Here is a 26,943-nt window from a genome sequence, read left to right as displayed (position 1 = left end):
GGCGATCCAACGCTGAAAGGTACAGAAGGGTACCCTCTACAGGAGCACAGTAAGGATGCGAGAGCCAATTATCCCCAGGGAGATCCTCGGTGGGATCCTGGAGGAGCGACAGCGCCCCGTTAGTCCTTCGGGCGGTTGTGGACCTGAGCAACCGGGGCTTGCCTGTAACACTACGCCCTTCCCGTAGGGGGAGGGGGCATGAGTAAGGGGTGGACTGGAGGTCCGCTGGGGGGAGGGAGGTTAGCTCTCCTCCCCAATATTGACAACGCCCCCGCGGTTAACACCACAGGGGGTTCATGGCTCATCAGGTGGGCAGGTCGCGAGGGGCGGCCTGACCCTGGAACGCCCGTAAGATAACCCAACATGTTGGCATAATGTTTATGTAAATAAAGCTGCAACAACTTTCTCCAACAAAACATTGTGTGGTGTCTGTTATTATGGGAAAGAAATTGTTGTGAGTGGTTTGGGGTATGGGCCGATGTTGGCACGAAGGCATAGGCCCCACACAAGTGCTGGGGAGGAGTGCATAAACACAGGCATAGAGGGGGTGAAGCCTGGTACGTAGCTGCTGCACCCCCCAAGACTGAGGGAAGGGGTATCTTTGGAGCGGTGAAAGAGGTAACGGGCCGGGAGGATCGGGCTCCGCATTGAGAGGGCTGGAGCCATCCCGAGATCGGCGTTTACTGTGTCACGCAGCATCATAGGCCCTGAAATGGACAACTGACACCTGTAGTGGCCGCTCTGGGAGTGCAGGCGTGGGGACTCCTGGGTCACAGATCCGGGTCCCCAATTAGAGGAGCGCCACTAGTGCGAAACGCAGCCTGGGAGTTTGGGATATCTCATGGCCTGGCAACACAGATCTGCTTCGGTGCGGCCTTCCCTGGGGGAGGTCCCCTTGCGAGCTGTGAGAGTTCCAGGAGTTGGAATTTGTGCCACCAGAGGCTTCAGGTCACCCGGTGACGCTCAGCAGAAGGAGCGCCCGGTTCAGGATAGCAGGGCCCGGCCTGCAGCCCCTCCAAAGTGCGGGAGAGTGGAGGAAGGTACAGCAGAGACCGGTATCGCACGGTGCGGACAGGCAGTACTCCCTAAGATGACGGCGTTTTGAGGTAAAAGAGACCCAACAATCAAACGGGGAAACTCCTGGCGACTCTGCTGCGGGCTCAGTTGGCCGCACATCGGATCAGGCAACTTAAATGCTCCAGGGGGGAGATCTTTGACTCTGATGAAGAGATAGTAGGATGATTTGAGTCCTTTCATACTGAATTCTACAGAGCGGACGCATTAGACCCTGAGGCTGCCAGACAATACGTGGCGGACATCCCGGTGACGCCCCTCCCACTCTTGGAGGCAACCAACCTGGATGCGGACTTCGAGTTGATGAAGTTCTGACAGCTGTAAAGGGCCTCACTTCAGGGAAGGCCCCAGGTGAAGACGGCTTCCCATCTGACTTCTATAAACCCTTAGCCCAGGAACTGGCCCGGTCCTGGCCCGGTTCTTTAATTTCTTTAGCGCCACAGGTCGAGTAACGCAGACTATGAACATGGCAGAAGTAGTCGTAATACCGAAACAGGGTAAAGACCCCATAGACTGTGGCTCGTATCGCTCCATTTCACTGCTAAATGTGGACCTTAAGATTTTTACGAGCATTCTGGCGTCCAGACAGGCTCCTCACATGTAGGGGCTGATTGACCCAGATCAATCGGGATATATCCCGTAACGCAACTGCAGTGATGGGACCTGTCATATGTGTCACCTACTAAACAAGACCCAACGTACTCAGACGCCCCCGGACCTTCTCCTGATGACGAAAAGGCGTTTGATTGGGTGCACTGGCAGTACTTGCAGCAGGCTCTACACAAATTTGGAGCGGGAGAACGCTTCTTGAAGTGGGTGGAGTGCACCTATGCCGATCTGCAGGCTCAGATTCGGGTGAATGGGGTCATATCTAGATCCTTCCAGATCTGAAGGGGTACGCGACAGGGGTGCCCGTTGTTGCCCCTGCTCTTCGCAATTTATATGGACCCCTTTGCGGAGAGGGTGCGCCAGCATCCGGGAATATCAGGGATTAAAATGGGAGATAGAGTGCACAAGATCTCACTATATGCGGATGATGTGATCTAAGCGGTTCAGCTTAGCACCTGGCTTTAAAGTTAATCTGCATAAAACACAGATTAGAAGCCAGGAACCCAATGCATATTGGAGCGCCTTGTGGTGTTGGTAGGTATTCTTCGTGGCAGTAGGTTTATATCCAATAACTACCCACTTTTTGTCTCTGGAGAGTAGCCTTATGTTGATAAGTGCCAATCTTTCCCACTCTTTTTCAGTAAAGTTCATAAAGTGCATCACCCACTTTACAGTCGGAAGCGTGTTATATCTAGTAGTTGTCAATGCCCTGCACGCCATGGCCCGCGCGCCACTCTGTGTATTCCATTTTACACGTGGGCGGCGCGAGGGATGTTATAAGGTGAACGGGTTTTGGAGGCAGTTGGAGGCACCGTGCCAATAAAGAGGCTACTTTTCCCGCATACGCCTTTTTTTTCTTCATTATAATAAGCCTGGGTAATTAACTCCTCTGTGAAGTAAGATGACGGGCACGGCAGAGAAGACATTATTCAACCCTTGAAACGCTCCTTTGAGGTGTCCAGACAAGGAACGCGGATGGATTCTCGGTTGTCAGCTGACTCACTGATTCAACAAATCTATTTTTCTTTCAATTTTACACTCTGGTAGTACCCATTAGGAGACGGCAAAAACATTAACTAAGCAGTGTTTAGATTTACCTGGGAAAGCTTTCTCAGTCTTTGTGTTAAGCACATAACGAATAGCATAGTCCAGATCGAGACACAAGGACAGGGCACAAGTCCTATAAAAAGAAGTGGAGGGACTGACCAAGTTAGGCAGTATGCAAGGGACATCTTGACACGTGCCAACACAGCACATGACGTCACAAAGCGTCCCACATGGCATCACAGGAAGTGACCTCACTGGAAGACTCTGCATTAATATGATTAGCGCTAGAAAAGAAATAAAATAGTGCTATTTATATTGTTATTTGTGTAAATACTGGGAAATACCATCCCATCTGACATTCTTACAGCGCATGCACTTATATACAGGGACTGAAAAAAGTAAAAAGCATGCATCTTTTAAGTATTGGTGAAGCGATAACAAGCTGTGTGCTTTTTGTTTCCTCTCCTGTGCATTTGCATTTAATTGATAAGTTCCAGGCCGCCACCCGGCCCACACTCGATCAAAAGGAGGCAGGCCCCTTAACTTCTGCCTTTATCTTTGGCACAGCTGGAGGTGTAAAAAAAGCCCCCTAACTGCATGCACGTTGCTGCTGAGAATGAAAAGCAGACAAAATGCAGAAGCTGCTGAAAGTGTCCCGGTGTCAGAAAATGACACTGGGACAAGGTCAACATATTTCTGTGGGGCCCAACTTCTTGGCAGGGGGGGATGGCATCCACCCTGTGAAAATAGTGAGTGGATGCCGTGTACCCGCGTGTACCCCCGACTCATGCCCTGCACAAGGATTGCATAGTTCTTTGGCTAATGCCATCGCTAGCTCTTCTCAAACAAGTGTCAGTGGGAAACCGAAACAAACTACTTCCACTGAGACATCTTCCCCACTCACTTCCTCTTACAGCTTCAGTGGTAGGTCAGTCACAGTTTCCACATGGTGTTACTAGTAAGGAAGTTGAAGTGGCCGATGATCTGGAGAACCTTTTAACGTCTTGTCTGCCGATTTCTAAGTGCTCAAAGTTTCATCTGAATTCAGACTGGCCTTCCTGGCATTTCTCTGATGGTTGCTGGGTAAGGGGGCTGCTTTCAGAGCAGGATCGGCTGCCATGATTCAACCATGGCCCATGGCCACAATCATATCCTAGTTTAAAGTATTCAGTTTAACAAGAATAATTCTCTAGACATGGGCAGTACTCAATGAAGGCAGGAATAAATGTTACACCAGACCCATTTCTGCTGTTGTAATTTCAGTTAAGAGATGACTCAGTTATGGCCATTTCCTTAGTAAGATTCCCAGAACTTTCTGAAGAAAGGCCTCAATTGTGCCCACATTGTATATTTCATTTCTCATTACTCTGACGGAGACAGCATTTTAGCCTTGAGCTTGTAGAAATCAACAATACAGTATCACAACTTGTCTTGTGTCCCTATTGCACTTGATTCAGCAGAAGTGGTGTAAATTTGGGAGCTTTGAAACAAGTTACCCACCACACCATAAACTCTAATCTCCATAATATAATTCACAACAACACAGTGTTTGGCCCCATAGAAACTTTACTTCCACTTACAAATCATGAGGTCCTCCGATAGATCTTTGTAAGAGCTAATAGGGACTCAGATAATTATAGATGGAAGCCATTCCTTCGTGAGGACCTGTAATGAAGAAATGCCTATCTAACAACAAAAATCAATAACCATAACTTGTCAATAAAATTCATCAATAAGTAAAACAAACTCAATATAGTCATCAAGGCACTTTTATCTAATCATCAAAATGAATAATCAATACACAAAAACACATTAGAATTTTTTTATTACATGGTTTCTCAATTAAATATAGGTAAAATCATCACAATACAATCACAGTTTAAAGCAAAATACATCATAAATCAAATAACTGGCATGAGGGGAAAGAGAAAAAATAATCATGCATTGCAATTTCAGTATGCAATTTGAGAACTAATACGAACCAAAATTCAGTAGTAGATTATCAGGACCGAGACACAAAGGTGGACTATGCACAGCGTGCAATTAGTCTGGAATAATTAACCTTTTCAGCCGTAAGGTTTAGCCTGGTAAACATCACCAACTAAGGAAGTGCTGGGGAAATCAGAAGAGTTCAGTTCAGGATAGTCAGAATTTAAACCGACAGCAAGGCACGTCCAAGAATTGCAAGGAAAATAGCCGCACACGTAATTTTCCCACAAAGTTTTTATACCTGAAAATGTTCACAATTACAGCCCTCAAATGTAGCTAATTGCACAGTTTTACATGACTCTATTGGTTGGGATCTATGGTGTGATCGTGAATGATCATTCTTCAGCCCAAATCGTCCGGAGCCTTCACATAATACCTTTGTTCTCTGTCCGCAGTGTTCTAAGAATGTACAATATTTAATTTCACTTCATAGAGAGAGGATATTCAGTCTGTAAGATAGAAACTTCAGTGATAATACTTGTAACCAGAGCAATCAAGTCAGCATTTTATTCTATTTCGAAGGAAATAATGAAAGACAAAATACATTTCTCTAAGGCCTACAATGGAGGACATAATACGTTTTGAGGCCTACATGAATAACCAAAAACATGTTAACTTTAAATACTTGAAGAAAACAAACGCATAAGAATCTAATATATCTACCATTTCACAATTTTTATAATCATAATCTAATCATATTTCATTAATAATCAGTTTCTCTTTGCAGTTTCAGATTTACGGTACGAGAAAACATAGCAAATCACATTTCAATAGAGCAATCTTTTCAAATAATATTTTGCTAGAAATCCACCAATTATATTATTACTTTTCAGATTGTTATCATAACACAGTAGTAGTTTTTCTCTCTCTGTCGTAAATCTGTAAGTTTCACCTGTTTGCGACCCTTCTGCATGCTTTTACAATGCAGTTTTTAAAACTCTCAGTGTTCAATTAAACACAATGTTAGTCATGTGTTTTAAGTATGCTTTAGTAATTCACACACAATGAGCAGGATTTGACCAAGCAAAATCATGCTTAAATAATCATGCTCCATCACCGTTCTCTGGTCAAGCCCGGCACCACTTGATCACTGATGAGCTGCACACAGGCCTTTTCTTTGCCAAAGCTTTTTCAGGGCCAAGCCAAAGTCGCTTAACCCGGCTTGCGGTTGTATACACAGCCCACACCACTAGTTTGACCAGGTGCTGGTGTCCAGGGCCAAGTGGTAGTGAACTGGATTATGAAATTTAAAGTTTCTCAGAACTAGTGTATCCCGGACAGCAGCAAGAGAAGGCGAGGAGCATACACCAGGCACTCTAAAATAAACACTTTGGTCCATGCCCAGAACTCATAGTAATACATCAAAGAGCATAAGTAACACTACATTTTCAAATTATTTGATTCAAGTCATCCATCAGGATCACAACAAGGTTAACTACCATCAACAAAAAAAAATCAACACCAATATTTGCAAGGTAGATTCACTTTTTGATCAATACTGCACAGCATAGTTGCCACATTCCTCTTTCTGTTAATCAGACTATTGTGATGCCTTTAAAAAAACCACACACTCAAAGGTGTACATGGAGAACTGAGAAATGCATGAGACCCTCTTCTAAATTCCATATATTTCCAACTTTACTGGAAAAGCTGTTTACACTCCACTACAGGAGTTCGTGGAATCTACTAACATCTTAGGTCTGGTTGCAGCCAGTTTTCACCGAATGCCAGAAAATCAAAGCACAGAAATAGTGTTGGGAGCCACTATCAGTAAACTTCGATGTATCCCTGACTCTAGCAGAGAAATAACCTTTTTTAAATCTGTTGCTTGCAGTCAACATCACAGAAAGAGGAATGAGGATTTAGATTATATATATATATCTATATATATATAGATATATATCTATATATATATCTATATATATATATATATATATATATATATATATATATATATATATATGTATATATATATATATATACTAGACACTACTATGGAAAATAATGCAATGGCCCTACCTCCACAAGGCTAGTGAGAAACAGTAGTCCATTTTGCCTTTTTTTAACTTCAAACTGTGTTATTAAAAAATAAAAAAAAAAGAAGGATGGTAGTCGTACCCCAACATCCAGTGGCACGCTTCATCATTGGGTTTCTCCTCACCACATCTGTGCTTGCTGGGTCACGGTCAGCTTCTGTAGGAGCTCGTTGGTTAGGTATGTGTGTCCCTCATTTGGGTTTCATTCACTCTGTTGAGTAGATTATTGATTCCCCCAAATGAGTTGGTATTAATTCACTCTCCTAACTTGTGAGGTCTGACTAATAGGAACTTGGCTTAAAATTTGTAAGGACTCGGATCCACTCCCCGGTCCATCACAGCTGGTGCTGTTTGTGTGGAGGGAGTTTTCAAAATGCGACCCATTGTGTAATTTCCCCACTTCCTGTGGGACACTTGGGGGGCCATTTTGGGATAAGTGACGGTCTAGTCTTTTGACTAGGCTCAATTCCCCTCACCTATTTTAAGCGCTGAGGGCGCAGACGCGCAGCGGGCGTGCCAAAGGCAAACGCGTCTGCTCCCGTCCGCACTAGGACCGGGCCTAGGGCCAGACATGCTGTTGCTCCAGGTCAAAACCAGCCTCTTTCAAGGGATTTTATATTATCGCTAAATAATGTTACATCTAAATGCCATCAGTTCCTAAATGCTGCAAAATGGGAAGGACCAATCAGTTGTATCAACTGTAAAAAGGTTTTTAAGTGTACACAAGCATTTACACCCTTGGAGAAAGATTCACGTAGAAGTCTACATGGGGGCCTCATAAATGCAAGATCAATGAGCAAACATGCTCTTCATATTTGTGATCTTATAGTTGACAATGGTCTGGACTGCCTTTTTGTGACCGAGACATGGCTGAAAGCCTGGTGCAGTCCAGACATCGTGAACACCCTCCCCCCGGGAAATCTTATCCAAAGGGTTGACAGACCAGAGCAACGTGGGGGTGGTCTTGCAATTATCTTTTGCGACATCTTTTGGTGCGCAATAGAGCAGCTACCTGAATTGAAAGAAGCAGAGAGCATTGGCTTCTGTATCCAGCTACATGACTCCTTCTCCTTTGCAGGGGCATTAGTTTACCACCCCCCGGGACAGCATACCGAGTTTTTAGAGAGCATTGGAGAGGTGATTAGTACTCTTGCTTTTAGGTTCTCCAATTTCAGTCTGTTAGGAGGTATTAATTTACATCTTGACTCCCATAAGGACCCTGGAACAATCTGCTTCAAGGAGGTAATGGATGTCTTTGGCCTACAACAACTCTCGCTGACTGCTACACACAGTGCAGATCATATCTTGGATTGCATTTGCTCTAACTTGGATACTCTTAAAGTAAAGCCCCCGGTTATGCAAACCTGGACTGACCATGAATTAATTCCTTTTGAATTCCTGATAAAGGATAGGGCCCCAGGTAAGGAACCAACTAAAACCCAACAACAGGACAAAGTCAGCTGGAAGGCACTTTTGGGGCTCCCAGATCTCGTCCCTAAAGCCCTCATGGGTAGACCCAATATGGTTGGCGATCCTATAACTGATAACCAGTCTTTTGGGAAATGGATGCTTGAACTAAGAAATCAGTTAGCACACACTAATACAACACACAGGCTACCAAAAAAGAAATCCTCTGCGCCATGGTTTTCTCCATCCTTAAAAGAACTGCAAGATCAAGTTAGAATATTAGAACGTAGATGACGCTAGAACTATGATAGAAATGTCCTTAACACCTATAAAATCGCACGCAGGAAATATCATGGGGTGATCAAAGCTTCGAAAAAAACTTTTTATACTGAGGCTGTTAAAAATTCCAAAACCAAACAGAAAGAGATCTTCAAAATAGTTAACATGTTTACAAATCCACATACCTTACGTCAAGAGATCCCCCCTCTCAGAGCCTCTGTAATAACATAGCAGACTATTTTGAAGAAAAAGTCTTGACACTTATAAAAGACTTTCCCTCTCCTACTCCAGTCCTTTTGAATAAGAAATTCACAGCTGACACAGACACTGCCTGTATGAAAACCTTCCAACCCATTACTTTGGAGGAATCCCGTTTGGCTATCTTATCCATTAAATCGGGTTCCCCTTTTGACCCTTGCCCCCCTCTACTACAGGCCCCTATCGATGTTGTAGAACCCATTATTAACAACATTATAAACTCCTCGATCCTCACAGCTAAGATCCCAACAGAATGGAAACTTGTGGCAGTAAAACCCCTTCAGAAAAAGCAACTGGCTGATCCAACGACCCTCTCTAACTTACGACCCATCTCGCTCTTACCCACTCTGTGTGAGTTAACTGAAAAATCTGTTAATAAACAACTTACCACGTTTTTAGAGGAAACAAATGTATGGCCCCGAATCAGTCGGGTTTTAGAACACTCGACAGAGTCTGCCCTTCTGTATACGGCAGAAACAGTGCGAGCATCCCTGGATCAGAGAAAGCAAGCAGTTCTGGTGCTGTTAGACCCGTTCGCGGCCTTCGACATGGTCTCACATACCTTTCTTCTAGACCGTCTAGCATCAACTGGCGTCTCTGGTAATGTCCTAGAGTGGATTAAGAACTTTCTTCAAGATCGGCGCCAAGTGATCACCCTAGGACAATTTAACTCAGAAGAAAAGGCACTCATTTCAGGGGTCCCTCAGGGATCGAGCCTGAGCCCGACCAGTATCAATGCATATATGTCTCCCCTGATCAAGCTAATATCGTCCTTCAAAATCAATACCATCTCATATGCGGACGATACACAACTTATCTTGAATAATGACACCACTGAGGCGAAAGATAACCTCAGAAATTGTCTTTCAGCAACCTTCAAATGGATGCATAATAACCATCTGAGGTGTAACTCGGAAAAAAACAGAGATCCTGCCATTTGTTAAACAAAACCCCTTCATGCCTAAACTTTGGTGGCCGGAAAATCCCAGCCCTCCCTCTATTACAATAAACACAGCCAGAAATTTAGGAATGAAATTTGACACCACCTTATCCTTCAAACAACAATCCTTGGCAGTTGCGGGCACATGTTTCCAGATTATAAAAAGTCTAAAGAAATTCTTTGACTTGCTTCCCTACTCAGCTAGGCAAACTGTTGCTGTTGCACTTATTACATCCAGACTGGATTACTGTAACAGCCTTTATGCAGCGACCAACAAATCAGTCATGCATAAGCTTAAGATGGTCCAACATGCGGCTGCTCGGTTGGTATTGAAGTGGCCTACGAAATCATCTGCCTCCACTGCTTTAGACATCTTGCACTGGTTACCAGTTCACAGACGCGTTCTGTTTAAGGTCGTCATTATTACCTTTAGGGCCTTTCACTCACGTGGCCCACAATATCGTCAAACTTGCTTTAAGTGCTACGTTCCCGCCTGCAGCTTAAGATCATCCAACTGTAATCTGTTGACTATTCCAACTTTCAGATTAGTGTCAAAGGGCGGAAAATCACTGGCAGCAATGGGCTCAAAGGCATGGAATCAACTTCCACCTCAGCTCCGCCAGATTGCTTCTGAGTCGGTATTCAGGAAGGCCCTCAAAACTAGGATTTATAGCGCACCAGATACCATGTGCAAAACTCTGATCTGAATAACCTACCTCCTTTTGTTATGAGCAGTAAACCATTCTTCCTTCCATCTTTAGTTTCCGTATTAGCCCCTAGATGCTCCCTGGAGTGATAGTAGCGCTATATAAGTGCGCCTTTACATTACATTACATCCCGTCACATGGTTGAAACAATGTCCAAAGGAGGTTGTATTGGGAAACTCTATAATGTTCTCTAATGTTCCTGCCTCATTAGTTGCTATCCTAAGGTCATGGCCATTTATCAAGTCTGTTAATTCCATATGTGAGCAGTTTCAGGAAAGGTCTCTTTTAGCTTGTTGTATCCCTGTAGTTTGAACAGGAGGTCCACCTTATGACCCTTGGAGTCCACTTATTTGTCTTAGGTAAAAAGAGAGCAGGTTCAGTTCTGCATGGCTCCCTAAGGTCATAATTAGCAGGTCCAATTCACGTCTGTTCTTCCTCAGGCCCAACAACGTTCTGAAAAGGTAGCCTGGAGATGCCACATTTATGCCTGGAACAAGCTAGTGGGCGTGAATGACTCCTGGGCATGCCCGTGGCCGACCCTCCGACTTTGGGCATTTGCAAGATGGCAAAAGTATTCAATCAAACTAAAACTTGGGCTCTGAGGGCTAGGGGTATGCTTTGTGAGTGTACTGAGGCAATCCTAGCATAATTGTACAACAAAAAATAAAATCCAGCTTGGGGCAGCCACTGTACCACCAATAAACCCAGAGGTCTGGGGGACAAAAGCAGGGGTTTTCAGCAACAAGACAGTCTATACACAGGAATTGTTTTGGCATCCGGTTTCTTCCTTTAAAGTGCAACCTAAGTGGTTATATGTAAACTTCAGCAAACCTGTCAAACAGGTTTGACACTCCAGCAGGATTTGAAACTGTAATGTCAACAAGCATTGGCATAGCCAATAGGCCTCGCTTTTGGGACTTATAAGAACACAAAAAGGGTTTTTTAAAGCTAATGTGGGCATGGGAGAGAAACGGGGTGCAAGATGAACGACAGAAGTAAAAAGGAAGGCAGGTGGGGAGATGGTTTTTTAAAGCAAGTAGGAGGAAGCAACCAATGATGGAAGCAAAGCGATGGTGTGGGTGGGGGCAGAAGCAACACTGGAGATGAGGTGTGGAAAGAACATAGTACATAGTTGGGGTTAAAAAGCAACACAGGGCACAGGTGGGAAGCTGCAATATAGGATTGCGGGTGGGAGGATCATATGGGCAAAAGACAGCAACATGGAGATGGTGGGGACCAAGCACACAAAGAGAAGGCAGCATGGGTGAGTGGGGAGAAGCATACAGGCGAGGGAGAGGAAGCAGAGAGTTGGGAAAGAGTCACATGAGGGAGACAGTAGGACAATGCACCCACTTTCAGTGAGTGCATAAACAACAAGCAGCACACATATATAATTAATATATGAATACTATGTATAAATAAAAAATTATGGAGCAGAGATAGGAAACATACATAAGCATGGGTTAACTGTATACAGTACTACAATACTAATAGAGGCTTGTTTGGGACTGTAGCATCTCGCAAACGATGAAACATGCTTTTGAACTGCCTGAGTGCTTTCACATTTACCCACTTATACTTCTCCCAGCCCCAATGCCCTCACGGTGCTCTGTAAACGTCACTGAGGCCGAACGGGGGTCGGGTCGGAATGGCGGTCAGTATACAAATATAAATGAGGAAATCGAACGGGGCAAAGCCTATAGCAGAATTCTAATTCAGGGAATGGGAAATATAGGGGTGAAAATACAATTTATATAGTAAGACGTGTAATGAAACATGGAAGAGAATGTAAGAGGGAAACTGCCCGGACGGTGTAGGGGGGAGGGGAGGACATTAAAGAATGCCCATATAGGGAAGACGGGCAGAGGAGAATATATATTAGGAAAAAAACATAAAGCTGGGAAAATAGAGGATTATAGGAAGGTAGGAGCTGAAAGAGGGGAATATACACGGAAAGCAAAATATGTGCGTAAATTCACCAGGAGGGGATTTAAGGTAGGAACTTTCAGATGGGAAATTTGATGATGGGGTGTTGTGTGGTTTTAGTTCATGGCTGATGGGCACATTCCTGAGTAGAGTGGGTTCTGCTGGTGTAGAAAGGCTCCAGTAAACGCATGGGGCTGCACAGCGCCCCCTCCCAGCCACCCTCTCCCCTCTCCCCCCCCACCCTCACAATGGAACCTTCCCAATCTGTGGCCAAAAAGCACAGAGCTACTGGTGGAATGTGTGAATGAAGGAATGAAGCGGTGTGAATATCAGCCCCCCCACACACATACACCTTCTAGACAGAGCCTACCGTACTTGCATTAAAAAGCAACCACTGCATGCATGTTCACGCACACAGGCATTCTCACGCACATACATGAACACGTAAACAAGCAGACAGACATCTGCGTGCTGGCACATAGTACCGTCATGGCGACACTCCCCACTCCCAAGCACACAGCCTGCATGCAAATAAATACACACCACACAAGTTTGTTATGGGAAAAACTACTGCAGGTTTATTACATACAACGTTATGTAATATGGTGGGTTATTTTACGGGCGATCCAAGGGCAGGCAGCATTCTCGCCACCTGCCCACCTGATGAGCCAAGCAACACTGGGGCGAACCCCATCTGTGCTGTCCCTTCTGGTGATCCTCCTCCCGGATCACGTGACACTTATTACTCACGCCCCTTTCAGGGCGTAGTGTAGCAAGGCAAGCCCCCGGTTGTTCAGGCCCACAACCGCCCGAAGGACACACAGGGCGCCGACACGGTTTACAGGCACCTCCCATGAGGCTCCTGGGCTCTGGCACCCCTATGTGCCATGCAGAGGTACTCTTCTGTACCCATATGCTTCCAGATCGCCCTGTAACTCCACCTGCAATGAAAAAGTACAAGATTACAATGTTCTCACCATGCATCCTACCACCGACCACGCCGGGTAAGCGGTAGGGTGGGAGACGGCGTGTCCCCGCGAGGCAGCGGCCGCGCGTGTCCGGGCGAGCAAAGAGGTCGCCAGCATGGTTAGGGGGGCATAAATACCCCCCTCACCCCGCCCACCGGACATGACGTGGCCCTGCCCGCACCCAGAAGGTGACTCCGCGAGAGTCCCTGCCCCTAGGGGAAAATGGAGAGGGGTGTGGAGCGCCCGATGGTACTAGAGGGCCGCCCTCCTGAGTGGCCTCCTGCAGTGGCCTCGGGCAGCCGCATAGTACCGTCATGGCGACACTCCCCACCCCCAAGCACACAGCCTGCATGCAAATAAATACACACCACACAAGTTTCTTATGGGAAAAACTGCTGCAGGTTTATTACATACAACGTTATGTAATATGGTGGGTTATCTTACGGGCGATCCAAGGGCAGGCAGCATTCTCTCCACCTGCCCGCCTGATGAGCCAAGCAGCACTGGGGTGAACCCCATCTGTGCTGCCCCTACTGGTGATCCTCCTCCCGGATCACGTGACACTTATTACTCACGCCCCTTTCAGGGCGTAGCGTATGAAGGCAAGCCCCCGGTTCTTCAGGCCCACAACTGCCCGAAGGACACATGGGGCGCCGACACGGTTTCCAGGCACCTCCCATGAGGCTCCTAGGCTCTGGCTCTGGCACCCCTATGTGCCGTGAAGAAGTACTCTTCTGTACCCATATGCTTCCAGATCGCCCTGTAACTCTGCCACAGCTCTGGCGGCAGCCACCGTCGCCGACAGGGCCCCCCCACCAAACAGCTCTCTGCAACATCCCTATACCGGCCCCCTGCCACATGATCAGGAAACCCTAATTCTATCCCAGTGACCCTTGGAACACACAATGTCTGACTATGCTGAGAACGCTGCCAGACATGGTGGTGCCTATTGTTGCGGACTAAGTCCTGCTTACCCCCTCCCTAGCATAACACGACTAGGGGGGGGGGGTTGGGGGCATCGCCTGTACCACTGAGCCGCCCTGGGGTAGGGGTTTGACCTGCCCAGCTGAGATAAGTTCTAGTAGCACCCTGCACGAGCCACCTGCTCGATTACAAAGTTTTTTGTGTTAGACACCATTGGGACCCCATTTCTAAAGACGGCCGCAACGAGAGACCTTGCGCCGTCCGTTTGGCGTGCCACGGTAAGTCACCATGGTCATGAGGACCTTGAAAAGCACCAGATTCCCACTTGGGCGTAACTCCACTTAGGATCCAAGGTTCCCCCGTTGGGTGCAGACCCTCCCACCGAGGTATATATGCTTCCGTTGGGGGGGGGGGCATTGTCTACTAGCCCACATCCCTCTTGACATCTGGTAATATGTTTGACTGTGGGAAATGTCCCCCGCTCTACACAAGCTGCCCCTGTTCCTCCCATTTGGCGCAACAGTGATTATTTAGAATAATATGATCTGGTGCGTCTGCCAGAACTATCACGGGTCACTGGCCCTCTCCCACGTCAGTTGTCGTGAAAGTTGAGGGCTAGTCCCTCCCATTAGCCAGCCCCCCCCTAAAGGAGTTGTACCCTCCCCCCTTTTGTGGCATAGAACACGGGCCCGCCTCTTGTTCCGGTGAATTCAGGATTCACGGTACTGAAGACCCAGAGGCTTGGTACTGGGCCATGTCTGTGAGGCACAGGTGACCTTGAATCCTCGGCTTGGAGAGGCTGCGAGTGAATACTGTCTAGCTGACGTGCAAAACCTAAGACTCCTGCCAACGGGGAGAGGTGGAAAATGTCAAATATCAAGCCCGCCTTGCTTCCTTCCCCCAAAGGTTGCTTGCCCGAAAGAGGCCAAGTTGGCTGTCACCCCGGTCGTCATATTTAAACTTTGCGCCCTTAAAGCATGGCAATGCTCATTGCTGCAAGCTGCCCTGTGCGTAAACGCCTGTTAGTGCGCTATTCCCTGCGGCGATGGTAAATTAATAATACTGTGCCTATGAATAAAACCCCTGCATGATTTGCTGGACACTTTCACCTGACAGTACCTGTGAAACTTATAGGTTATTCACTCGCTTTAAGCCAGTCACCCCCTAAGTTATGTCTTGCTATTTTACTCCCCATAACACTATTTGTGCTATTCAGGCATGGTGGGGGTTGCGGTAAATTAGGAAGATTCTGTGACATGCTATTACACCCTTTCAATGGTAGGAGGGGCCTGCAACTGCCTGCATTCCAGCTATTTGAATTTTGCATTCCCCTGATTATATTTACATTCCAGTGGCAGGATTTTCTCAGTATAAGGTCAGCTCTTTGGAGCTGTACTCCACAAAACTTACTGAATTCACCCAATCATTCACCCTTTAATAAGGCACTAAACCACTTCTTTCAAAGTTACATATTATAAGATTTGAATCAAACGACCTAGTGGTAGTCTGCTCCCAATAAAGGCCATGATCTAATTGTGATGTTTCCTCCAGTCTCGGAGGTGGGATTACCTCATTGTAAAAGTTGGTATGATTAAGGGTGGAACTAAGAGTAATGAAGGTTATAGCTAAGTAATCAAGATAATTGATGGTTGTGTCATGGCTGCCCTGTGCCTTTCTAATTCTCAGCACTAGCTTTTTCAGCTTCTAAGATCACTTGTGCAATGGGCAATTCACATTGGGAGTGGTGAGGTGCACCAAGAGAACAAGCAGCTCTGCCAAAACCGCATGGTCCGACAGAGAGTTTGTCCAAGTCTTTTCCCAGTACGCATGTTTTATATTGCTTCTTCATGAACTTGCACAGCTCCTGTACGCTGTGTTGCACACGGTTCGTTTTCCAAGCTTCTTACCCTTTTGCAATCCTTCCAATTAACCAATGGGCCACAGTATATTAGAGTCTGAACGCGGTTCAAAGCATCTCTTTCTACCATTGGCATGTGCTCCATAGCCTCACACTTTATGTTGTTAGTATAAGATTGAAACGTTCCTATCTCATTTTGTTCATAAGAGGCAACACAGAATCGCAATCAGACACACGGACGCGCACACATAGCCACAGGTACGCACACGCGCACTGGAACGCATATCCTCATACATCTATCAATGTGTACGCTCCTATGTACCACAGACAGCCTACCCTGGTCCTATGATCTGTGGATTTATTTCTCAATTTTTGCTAAGATGGGATTAAAAAATAGGGGGTCGGAGAGACAGTCGGGGTGCAAAATATGTCCACCCTGAAGAATGCAGCTGCCCGAGGCCACCGCAGGAGGCCACTCAAGAGGGCAGCCCTCTAGTGGCATCAGGCACCCCACCCCACCCCACCCCTCCTCCTGCTGAGGGGGCAGGGACTCTGGGGGAGTAACCTTCTTGGCGCGGGCGGTGTCGCGTCATGTCCGGTGCGCGAGACAGGGTGAGGGGTATATAGGTCCCCCTCACCATGCTGACGACCTCTTTGTCGCACCGGACACGCCGCGGTCGCTGCCTCGCGGGTCACGCCGTCTGTTTCCTCACCCTGACGCCGTTTGGCTGCGTGCCCGGGAGCTGCTGCATCTCATTTGCACGGTGAGTGCATTTCTTGGGCTTCTCCCCGCTCGATCTTCCAGCTGGGGTGGATCATGGGCAGGGTGGCCCGGCCAGGGCTGGAGGCCGCCTAGGGGGGGCAGCAGCAGCCCTCGAGCAAGCACGGTATCTACGCCTGCATTTCTGGCTGTGGGTTCAATTGCTGATTTGGTGGGCTGTGGTCTATGGGTTACATACCTCCCAACAGGCAGCATGTGCTGGACAGCTCAGGGAGGGGAGTTATTACACGATGTTTGAGCAGGAGCGGGTCTCTGGTGGCTTCTATATCCGCTGCTTCTGTGTTATTTAGGGTTTAGGAAAACTGAATACAGAGCTCTGTACTGAAAATTGAAAATGCGCATATTTCAAATGAAGCACATAGAGTCCTTCTCTGCATTGTTCTGAATGAGAATTAGGTTGAGGTCAGTGAAGCGACGTGCATGTGTCAGTTAGTTTCAGTTCGAACTTGTATATAAACCGGGTCGGGTTTGTTGAGCTCCTGCTTCGGCTGCCCCCGGAACCATTGTGTTCCCCCTCTTGGTACTGCAAACCACGGCACCGGTCTGACGCATGCTTACCAAAGCACTCCAGTCTGAAATGGTGGGTTTACGCGGTACTGGGAGCAGGGACAGCCGTGGTTTTGGATCAGACGTATGCCCCCTCCCCCCTGTTTTACTAGCGCTGGGGGCCAGCGTGATAGTCCCCCTCTCATTGTAGCAAACACTACACAAGCTGACAGTGTGTGCTGCAGTATAGTATCAGTTTCTTGGTGCAGCGCCAAGAATACCTAGGTGGAGGCCCAAAGTCACGTTGGAGGCCTGACTCAACCGACTGTTTAAAACGATGATGGAAACGACTATGCACAACAACAAGCGGCAGGGTTGCTCACGGTGGGTGGAGACTGCCATAGATAGACCCCTCGACGTTAAGTGCCCTGAGGGTGGTGGGTGTACAGTTTTAGTATCCGAACCTGAGTGGCGGCCTTGCATCCTTCTCATGCCTGTGAGAGGTCGCGTCGCTAGGCTGAGCGTTTTACGGGCGTTCGGTTCATCAGGTAAATGTGGGCCATTTACACCCCCCCTCTTCCCCCTCCCACACACACACCTTTCGATACGTCCGGTGGCCCCAACCCCAGTGGTCGCGAGAGGCTTGAGCTACAGGGCATGGCACTGCAAAGGGAAGTCCCTGGGTGTGAGCTCCACGATGGGAGCAGTGACCTTGAGTCCCGAGTCCCGACTAGTTGGGCGGTCGTGGGGGGTGGTGACTAAGAGCAAGCACTCTGCGGCATGGGCGCCCCCGCAGTGTTTGAACAATATATAATTACAGGCTACTCTTGGTAATTGGTCCAAAATTAGATTGCTGGCAATAAGTGAGAACCACGCGTCAGACAGTCGGTGATGTGCTACGTGCTTGGCCTAACGCGAGTCTTTCACAACTAAGCACAACTATAGAACAACTGTGTAACACACAGGTATGATTTGGTATTGTGGGAGGCATGGGCACATAGATAATATGCAGGACATACATCACCCCAAGTGTACAGTTTCAAGCTGGCAGTGACTTCATTAGGAATCCTGAATTTAAAGTAAGACAGCAAAAAAACAAAAAAAAACAAAGGTAGAGGTGTCCAGGAAAGAGAAGGGCGCCGCATTTAATGTGTGGTCAAGGTTGCTTCCACTTTGCCTTTCAGTTTGTGGGGTACTGGACGGGGATGGGGCAAAACAGTATGGGAATGAATATTTAGCATGTGAAACCAAATTGTACTGCCATGCTTCCATAAGGTGCTAAGGTCACTTGGTGGCAGTGTTACTCACTTTGGTAATGTGACAGTTTCCCATAGCATAACAGCGCAAACTGTTTTAAATGTGTTGCCTCTAAGTTATATTTAGTCGCAATTCTCATGCTTGCCCCCTTAGTGCGAATTCCACATCTACACCTTCCACAGCATTAGAGTACCTCCCCCACACCATGCATAGGTGCGCAGCCTGGGGGCCGAGACCAGAGTCAATGGACCCAATAGATGCATTTCAATATGCTATGCAACAAAGTTATAATAGTGGCTTATGCAACTAATAAGCATTGACAAAGCCAACAGATGGGCTTGGTGTAGGTGTAGTTCCCTTTCGGGGTAGAGTTGGAAGTAAAGTGTAGTGTTGACATATTTTGTTTTATGTCAGTTTTGACTTTTGAGTCCATAGTCCTGCTTGCTGTAGGTAGTGACACGTGTTCATTACATAATTGGATGCAATGACTGAGGAGGCAGAACCATGCAGCATACTATGCGAAGCAACGTTCCTGCTGAATTGTTTTTCTCCAACGCCGAAGTGAGAGCTTGTAGTGCAGGACCAGAATCATTAGGCGACTGCAGCACGACTAGGGTCTCTAAAAGGCACTGGTGAAAAAGGGTGCATGCTAATTTGTCTTTAAGACCTACCTCTTGCCAGAATGGGGGATCTGGCTATTAGCGGGCCAGTCTTGTGAGTAAATAACCGGCATAAAATTTTGAGGTGAGGCTGTGGAGTTGTTCTAGCATGGTTTGCCTAGTTCAGGGGCCAGTGTTTGTTACTTTTCAGGGTTACGGTTCGAAATCTTAGTCGCGTTTGCGCACTTTGACAAGTTGCCCATATTCAGGCAATGCTGCGATAATGTTGTAATTTTGTGGAGAGTTGAACTAGGTTGTAACTTACGAGAAACTCATCATAGATCGTGCAGTCCCTCCTTCACAGAACATAAGAATTTTCAACATTCTTCACGGAAGCCAGGGTTGTTGCTTAGTCAAATCATGCAGCTATTAACCATGGATAAGGCAATTTTGTCTCCAACGCGGGGATTATGTGCCGCTATTCCGTTTTCAAAAGGGCTGCCGCTTTCTGGTTGCAGCACCTGACCTGTCTGGCTATTGCGTAAGAACGGAGGGACTCCGGTGGTCTCTACATTGCCTGATATAGTGCTTCTAGTGGTGTCGTTTGGCTACAGCTGGTTTTAGCGACCATGAAGACAAGTTTACATTGGGGCTCTGCCTACACTAAAGTGGGTCAAGATCACACAAAGTAGGTGATGAGAGATTGCGGTGGCAGTCACACATGTTGATTGATACTGGGAGGTAAGGCGGGCTTGATAACTCTGGCTTCTACCTGTATTGGCACATCATGTCAGGAGTCATGGTAAAATATATTTGCACTACAGCCAGGAAAGGGTAACACCCATCCACACCAAGCCGATTGGAAGGTCACCCTGGGCCGCAGATGCCCAGCCCAGTATCCGGCCCCTGTTGTGGTCAGTTTCACCCTAGTTGGAGTGAGAGTAAGGGGTGATCAAGCCAGCATTTTGGGGTGCGATCTGGGCCCCCCCAATTTGTGTTGTCATGGCCGTGGAAAGCAGTTTTGTTCGGTTGTGGGGGGTGAGGCAGCCAGAGGGGTTAGAAGCTGCACCCTAGTCCCGGCGTGAAACCAACTGTACACAGCATTATGGTGATATGTGATGCCTCAGTTGAACATGAGGTACTTTGATATGCGCCCTACTACAAGTGTTAGTAGGGGACACTGCTGATTAAGTGGATGCATAAGGTGTTATGCTAAGTGGCCCTAGCCATTCCTATAACTTTGAGGACTTGGAATAGGCGTCAGTGTCACCATTGCACGCGTGTCGGGGTTAGCAGTTGTGGTGTTACTATGATTGGCAGCAAGGCAGGAGCAAGGTCTGGTGCAAAAGGAAGTGGCCGCCTGACGTGAGTCTTTGCATATTGTGGCACAAGTGTCAGGTTTTGCCGTCGAACTGCCCTGCTGCATGTGGTGTGGGCGTATGCGTAGTCTAGTTTTGCGCAATATTGGGCGTCTCGATGTGTGTCCCATCGTGAACGGCTTTAGGCCTAAACTTGTGTTTTACCCGGCCTTCATTTGGGGCTGCAGTGCATCTGCCTTGATTGACGGTAACCGGACAGGGTGCCCTGGGTCGGGCAAAACAGTATATAATTTTAGTGTTGAACATTGGGGTGTCAGACCAATTTGCACGGCCAGGGTGCCATAAAAGGGGAAGGCCACTTGGGGGCAGTGTGTTTTCACTTGGCTGCACATGAATGAAGAATGTCTGCATTCACCAATACCAATAATGACCATTGCTCCATCCTCCTCAGCAGGGTAGACCAAAGCGGTTGATATGTCCTTTGACTTTGAGGAGCGACTCATTCAATGCTTTTCTTTCAAGGAACAATTCTTGCCAATTTTAATTCAGTAGTTTGGATGGCGCCTATGTCTTGGATCCATCTATATGTCATTGACATTCTGGTGACTCAGCGAGTGGGTAACCCAGACCTGTTATCAGCGTCAGCATTCACCCGGGGACACGCGCTCCCACAAACATACAAAGATGCAACCAGTAGGGTACAAAGTGGCATAAACCAGTAGATAGGTTGAATACATTTCTTTCTGGCCTTACGGCTGTGTGGAGCCAACCTCATTGAAGGGTACGCCCAGGTGATAATTGTGTGCTAAGTTCTCATGACCGATACGGTTTGTGGTAACACACCAAGCTTATTGTTTAAGGCCATCCTGTGCTGCCGTCCCAGGAAATGGGGGAACAAGGTGTCAAGCACAAAAGACTATTATAGAGCATTTGGGACGTCCAGTGTTCAACTAAAATTTAAATTCAGCGGGGCAGGTTATTTCCACCCCTGAGGCTGCTCAGTGTGGGCAGTGTGATGCTCCCACCCCCACCCCCCCCATTTGTGTAGGCTAGGGGGGTAAGTAGGACTTCCTTAATGTTAGGCTCCATATGACCGGCTTCGGGCACTGTATTAAATCGGACATCCTCAGAGCAGGTATGCCTATGGGGGTTTCACCACGGAGGGAGCTGAGCTGGCGTTCCCCATAAGGATCCTGGAATGCCAGGCAAGGGCAGGAGGGCCTCCCTTGCTCACTGTCACATACTTCTAGTTAGGGACACTCAGGTGCGTCCGGATTTAGAGAGCAGAGGACGGTGCCGATGTTAAAGTATAATCCTCCTCGCCCTTTAGCCCAAAGTAGGCAGGCGGGTGTGGGAGCGGTCAGCTAACAAGTGGGCTGCTGTCCCTTAGATATGGGCACAGGTGTGCAGGACACACAGTGCTAGTTGGACGGCAGCTAGGTGAGATCAGCAAAGTCAGGGGCCTTTGAGAGCCATAGTGTCTGAATCCGCCACGCCCAGAGCTGGCCGGGCAGAGTCATGTGGAGCTGGGGAACTTTCTCATTTGAGGACCAGTTCTTGGCGCAAGTTCACAGGCCTGAAGGACGTTTGATTTTATTAGACACTAGCGGTCTAACATCAAGGGCTATTGCTATATAGATGGGTTCATCTATCCCCAGTAGGGAGGATCCCTTCCCTTGGATTGGCAGGGGGCCTGTAAATGGGAAGTTGCAGGTGAGAAAGGAGCTGTTTTGGTGGGGGGCTCTGTCGGCGATGGTGGCCGCCGCCAGAGCTGTGGCGGAGTTACAGGGCGATCTGGAAGCACATGGGTACAGAAGGGTACCTCTGCATGGCACATAGGGGTGCCAGAGCCCAGGAGCCTCATGGGAGGTTCCTGGAAACTATGTCGGCGCCCCGTTAGTCCTTCGGGCGGTTGTGGGCCTGAACAACTGGGGGCTTGCCTTGCTACGCTCCGCCCTGAAAGGGGCGCGAGTAATAAGGGACCAGGTGTCGCGTGATCTTGGAGGAGGATCACCAGAAGGGGCAGCACAGTTGGGGTTCGCCCCAGTGCTGCTCGGCTCATCAGGTGGGCAAGTGGCGTGATTGCTGCCTGCCCTTGGATCGCCCGTAAGATAACCCACCATATTACATAAAGTTGTAAGTAATAAACCTGCAGCATTTTTCCCAATACAAAATCTGTGTGGTGTATACTTATTTGCATGCATGCTATGTGTTTGGGGGTGGGGAGTGTTGCCATGATGGTACTAGTCATGCTGTACATTTGTTGCCCAGTTTAACCCAAATGCGTGTGCTCTGTTGAAAGCTTCCAGTTTTAAAGGCAGTAGGCATGTGCTAGTTTCCCTTGGCACTCATTATGTCTGTTCAGTCGCACTAAATATTTCCTTTTGCGCTTATGTGAGCACCTCTATGGCAGCAGCTGCTTCGTGGTTTTAGAGGTCACTAGTTTGTGACATTCGGGAGCCTTTCTCGCGCCAAATGTCGTAAATGTCATATTTAACCGAACTGTAATGTGTAGACATATCCTAAAAGCCTTAAGCGGACAACATTAGGCATTACAACCAACAGACAATACTATTTTATAATCCGAAGAGCTTTATGCAGCTATTTTCCCCACCAGAAATAGACGCGTAAAATTCGAGCCGTCCGACTGCGTCACGTTTGGGAATAGAAACAGCAAGCCGCGCAAAGATCGCGGATGCTTTGAAATGAATAAATAAATGAAAAAAACCAATAAAAGGAGCTGTAAAATCAAGGTTAGCGGAAATCGGAGCAGTCATGTAATGACGCTCTGAGCATTTCCTTAATGACGCTCTGAGTGTTTCCTTAATTGAGGACAGGCCCACCCGACATCTTCTACGCAAAGCGAAGGGGGGGGGTGTGTGGCTCATATCGTTGTGTTACAAAAAGGTGCCTGGTTCTGAGCTTGGACTGTGACCCCTGTGAGCTGCATGGCAACACAAGGTGTAATTTACAGTTCCTTGAACACAAGAGTCAGGGAGTTACACTCTGCTCACAACTTTAATGCGGGGGTCCCGGTACCAGCTTATTTGCGGGCTGCGCCACTTCAGGGTGAACCCCCAGCCCTTCCTTCTTCACAAGCATGCCCAGCACACACTGTTATCACGGTTTCACGCATGCACGAACACATAGCGCACGCTGTTCACGATCCAAAGGCCAGTCCACAAAGGCATTTTAGAGTACAGAAGACAGTACTCCTGTGTTGTGTTCTAGTCGGTGGAGCACGTCACGCCCACGTGACTTTCTGTTAAATAAATAGCGTCTAAGCACGCACGTACGCCAGAGAGGCAACGGCATGGAAGACGAAAGAAGCAATGCAAATGGTGTCTGTGTCCCCGTTATTTCTGGAACAAGTGTAGCCCCCTGTGCCCCTCAGTTATCCCCTGTCCCAAGTTGTGCGCTCCCGTACAACATAACACTCCTGCAGTACTCTGGTCCGTACTCTTCACATGCCTAGCGGAGTTTACCTAAGTTGTCTCAAAAGGGAGCGTTCAGACACTGGTCATATACAATGACAGCTACAAGCAGCCACGGTAAGAGCGGTGGGGCCGGGTAGGGGGTACTTCAACGGACGACAGGGACAATTAATTATTTATTTAATTTTCTCTCAGCGTAGTCGTCTGTCACTCTATCACACCACACATAAGGCACACAAATGTTTGGAAAACTGAAGTTAGTTCAGACCTTTTACAGATGAGATAACAGACATGTGGAGCAATTTACTGACCTTTCAGTTTGCATCTATTCTGCATTTGCATTTTAAAGTTCCCTGAAACTGCACACGAGAGAGCACACACAAGCACAGTTTAGCGATTTTTAAAATCACTTGAAAAGTGTGGAACTCACCCAGACATACGCACACAACGGGCACAAGGAGAAAGATCGGAGGTTATACACAACGTTTAGAGCTACTGAAAAGAAAGCATACAGTATAAGAACTCTAACCGTTACAAAAACACAACATCAGACTTCGACAAATGTCTCGGAAGTATATGAAATGCATGAAATAAATATAACATATCAGACAGCATCTTTGTAGGGGTAGAACTCTATAGTTAGATGGACTAGGTATGTATCGAAGTTAATGCTGTTTTCTAACACTCGGGAAAAAGAACAACAAGCCCACGAGTGGTGCGCGGGCGCGTGCCACAGCGAGCAATCTGTTTTAATTATCGTGCCTCTGTCCGGGCACGATAATTGAAAATAGATGTGGCCTTTGTGGTCAACCGCAAGCGATAGGCCGTGGGCGGAGCAAAGGTGGGACATGCACCCGCCTTTCCCCGATTGCATGCTGTCTTTCTTAGAAAGACGCACGCAAAGCCCAATTGCCTGCGACAAAAACAAAACAACACGCCCAAGCGTGTGGTTAGATTTTAAAAGCCCTTACAGAAAGTCTTCGCCAGAACAGAGCATTCGCGCCGTTACAGGCTCGACCTAAAAAGGACTCAAAAACGATGCTCATAACCCCCACTCTGCATATTCTGTGAGGTTCAGAGGATCATCTCTGCCCATTCAGATCGACCTGCCAATCATCAGAGACCTGTTGTGTAGGTTTTGCGGAGGGAGTTCACACGTATTCAAATGCTAAACACCACTAAGCAGAAGCTGGAGAGCAAATGCAAAATAGCCCCCAGAATCTTCAGGCAGGGAAAAGGTAACTTTTTAAAGTTACTTTTTCTTAATATGTATTCAAATCTGACTTCACCATGAATTGGATAGCTATCAAGCATTAAAAATAGTTGTTTATGTGGAGTCCCCCGAGGCTCTGTGGGAGGCCATGAAACCAATTCTTCGGGGTGTAGATATTGCATAGCGCACGGCACAGCGTAAGCAGCAACACGAGAAGCTGATAGAGACAGAAGCCCAGCTAATGGATCTGGAGAGCAGGGGTAGAGGTGGGGGGTGGGGGTGGGGGTGGGGGTGTGGAGGCACTGTGCTCTGACTATTGCTCCATGCGCAAAAAGTATATGCCAGCAAATTGATGGATGAGGCCAGAATTACTTGGTTAGCCACGCAAGGCAGGATATTTCAGTGGGGGGATAAATCCAGAGCACTACTACATCGCCTATGTCAGTGGGTACTCTGTCTCTTGGTTATCTCGAGTATTCGCAGTCCTGCCGGGGAGATACTCACTGATCCATTAAAATTGCGACAAGCTTTGCCGATAATTTTGCAGACTTAAATGCTTCCAAAGAGATCCTCTCGCCGTCTACTATTTATAAATTCATAGATGATTTGTCTCCACGAGCCCTATCCAACTCGTGAGAGAGGAACTGGATACTCCAATAATGGCTGAGGAACTCCAGAGGGCACTATCCGAGCTGTGCTCTGGCAAGGCACCAGGCCCAAATGTCTTCCGATGCAACTTCCACAAAAAGTACCAGTCCCTACTGACGACCCCCATATCTAGCAGCACTCAATGCTGCTGTGGATAACCGTTGCCTTCCACGAGAATGGCGTCATGTAGAGATAGTAGTGTTTTTGAAGCCCGTTCAACCCCCTGAACTCCACGCCTCATATCACCCAATATCGCTCGCTTCTTAACGTGGAAGCCAAACTCCCTGCCAAGGTCATCGCTAATCGCTGTAGTGTGGTTTATGGGCCTCTTTTTGCGTGCGTGTTAATTTAGCATGGCTTACTAGAAGTTTAAATGCTATTTTTCCTTTTTGCTGCTTTTTGCACACGACACTGCTTAGCTGTTTTTGCTGAGTTCGCTTTCACAAAGGTCTATACATGAGAAAAGGGTTGTTTTTCGATATCTCTAGACATACATCGTGTACCCAGTCTGTACAGTGAGTGCTGAGCCACCAAGGTTATCATAACGTGCGAGCCTGTTTATCGTCGTGTCCGTATAACACATTCTAGACACAACAATTTGGCAGCTGCAAGCAGAGTAGGATTCTGGCGCCTTTATCATAGCACACTTGCCAGAATTGAACACACTTGGAAGATTCCAGGCATGCAGAGAGACTAACCGATCCTGATGTAATTTACACTTACTGAGTGGACAGGTAAATGGGGTCCCCCTAAGAAAACTCCAGAGACCTTCTATAGTTTTATAATACCTAGTTCCTAGATAGGGAGGGTGCTTTAAATAGGCACTTTTATCACCTGTTTGCACTATCAATGTAATATGATTCCTCCTTTTGTATTTTATGGAATTTTAACCATGCTGTCCATATTATTCTTATCCATATGTATGCTTATGTTGATTAAAATACTGCGCTTGAGAGCACGTCGTTAAAATAAACATTTTAACCTTACTGTGTCTCTATTTTACTCCTGTTGTGGACTGGTATGAACTTATAACAAAGGAGTGTTCTCACTTCCCACCATTCCTGAGATGGTCCTAAGTCGCATGTTCTAGATTGTCTAATCATTGGTTTCTTTGCTATAGGACAAAGAGCTAATGTGACACTGATTGCTAGTCTGGTAGGGGATTTTGGGTACTAAGGTGAGTT

The 26,943-nt window shown here is 47.2% G+C and overlaps 1 long non-coding RNA gene across 2 annotated transcripts in view; it reads right to left on the bottom strand.

Moving 5' to 3' along the window:
* Positions 1-5,025: 5,025 nt before the first annotated feature.
* LOC144753867 (uncharacterized) overlaps positions 5,026-26,943 on the bottom strand; it is a 157,301-nt gene continuing 135,383 nt past the window's right edge. Inside the window, exon 6 of one of the 2 annotated variants that reach the window (XR_013594578.1) lies at positions 5,026-5,118. This is a non-coding gene — a long non-coding RNA (uncharacterized LOC144753867). Of the gene's footprint in view, positions 5,169-26,943 lie in introns of both variants that reach the window. The other variant, XR_013594576.1, reaches the window with a different exon arrangement.

The sequence above is a fragment of the Lissotriton helveticus genome, chromosome 5_1, assembly GCF_964261635.1.
Source record: "Lissotriton helveticus chromosome 5_1, aLisHel1.1, whole genome shotgun sequence".
NCBI classification, from domain to species: Eukaryota; Metazoa; Chordata; class Amphibia; order Caudata; family Salamandridae; genus Lissotriton; species Lissotriton helveticus.
Note: the sequence above shows the minus strand (reverse complement) of the source record. Positions and strands in the feature narration are given on the sequence as shown.